At 42.9% G+C, this 1,702-nt stretch overlaps 2 long non-coding RNA genes across 2 annotated transcripts in view; one reads left to right on the top strand and one right to left on the bottom strand.

Annotated features, from left to right (window-relative positions):
- The window catches only part of LOC138154942 (uncharacterized), a 27,455-nt gene that overhangs the window by 24,741 nt on the left and 1,012 nt on the right, over nucleotides 1–1,702 (bottom strand). The gene's annotated exons all lie outside the window — the stretch shown is intronic.
- LOC138154943 (uncharacterized) overlaps nucleotides 293–1,702 on the top strand; it is a 40,358-nt gene continuing 38,948 nt past the window's right edge. Inside the window, exon 1 of the long non-coding RNA XR_011166713.1 lies at nucleotides 293–482. This is a non-coding gene — a long non-coding RNA (uncharacterized lncRNA). The remainder of the gene's footprint in view (nucleotides 483–1,702) is intronic.

The raw sequence follows: 1,702 nt of genomic DNA, 5'->3' as shown, positions 1-1,702 counted from the left end.
CTCACGTCACCGATGCTACCTATATCTGTAAGCAATGATATTTGAATACTAAAAAAACACCACACACAAATAACACACCATTCCCCCCCCGTTATGTGACATCCTTCCTTTTTTCTCCCCCCCCCCCCCCCCCCCCGTGCAATATGCTGGCAATTGACTTCTGTTAGGCACTCAAAGTACATCAGTCTCTACCCATTAGGGAAATGGAATAGCTATCAGGGAATAAAGTAAGAATACCTATTAGGGAAAGATATTCTAGCTACTGTAACTCATAGATAAGTGCAGGGAGCTACAGACAGCCTTGTAGAACAGTCTTGCAGCAGATAATATGTGAGAACAGGTGGATAACCACAAGACTAGTGGAGGCAAAATAACTGAACCCCAGCAGAGACATCAAGGCTCCCAATGGAAAGCAATGCAACAATATCAGCAGAGGATACAGATCACTCCAGTCTGACAGGTTTCAATTGCCCCAGCCTCTTGTAAGCTATCATCTATGCATGTGTTCTGACCATGGGGGCTCCTCACCCATGTACCCTGTGTGCATGTATGTATGTGTATGTTCTTCCATATGGGTATAGTATAGAAGAGTATACCTCCATGCGTTATTAGTGTATACATGGGGAATCTTTTCTTTCACTTTATTTGTAATGGGGTTTGATCCAGTAACTTTGTTTTGAGTTTCTGCATCCTCTATTAAAAGTAAACCCATTAATGGAAGGCTCATGAATCTATCTTTGAATGGATGCTGACACATAGAGTGCTTTGAATACCGTGTAGCTTTTTTGGGGGCCCACGTGTTAGATGAGTGTCTCAGGAACTAGTCAAGACCAGAATTCCAGAGGGGACAAGGTTGGAGACTCCAGGGCATGAAGGAATGTCTGTTGGGTGGACAATATCAGTGTCTTCCCAAAGACCAGAAACAGGAGGTTTTTATTCCATAGGGAGTTACCCTGTAAGATCAGCCTGAAGGTCCTTGGTTATTATTGGCTGGTTAAAATATCAACAAAGGCCATTTGGATGACAGAGATGAATCAGCTAATAATGAGGAACTACCCGTGGATGTTGAAAGTTGCCAAAAATAAATCAGTTAGTACAATCACAGGGTAGTGAAGAACCTCGCTCTGCCTTGCAACAGTATCTATATGTGCTGTGTTGTGTGTCTGTGTATGTGTGTGTATGTACAAGCAGATTTCTAAATGCTCTTACCCACACAAACTGTACTTACGTAATTTGTTGCTTCTGTTACTCAAGTTTCTACCAAGTGCTTCATCTGAGAGCTAATTAGTTAAAAGAGCAAATATAAAAATATACACTGATTTGTCAGGGTTAGGATTTAATCACCACCTCAGCTAGTACCATGCCCCTGCTGATCAGGGAGGATTTCAGTTCTAATTCTGGCTTGCAAGCTGCATGCTGGAGCTAGTATGGCACTACTGGGGAGTGTCAACCCCAAAGACAGAATTCCTTCTTTTCTTAGCATTTTCTGGGACAGTAGGGACGACGTTGTCAACCCTCTTTTTGCCTCATCTGTCCAAATCCTTCTAGTTCTTCAAGACCCAGTTCAAGTCTGACTTTCTCCAAGAATCCTTCCCTGGAGCCTTTCTTCCCTAAGCTCCCTCAGCCTTAATGAAATTAGAATTCAACACACATACTGCCTACACACACACACACACACACACACACACACACACACACACAC

The sequence above is a fragment of the Petaurus breviceps genome, unplaced genomic scaffold (assembly GCF_028583685.1).
Source record: "Petaurus breviceps papuanus isolate PSGF00001 unplaced genomic scaffold, PetGlider_PUasm1.0 91133, whole genome shotgun sequence".
NCBI lineage: Eukaryota > Metazoa > Chordata > Mammalia > Diprotodontia > Petauridae > Petaurus > Petaurus breviceps.
This window is presented reverse-complemented; position numbering and strand designations above follow the sequence as displayed.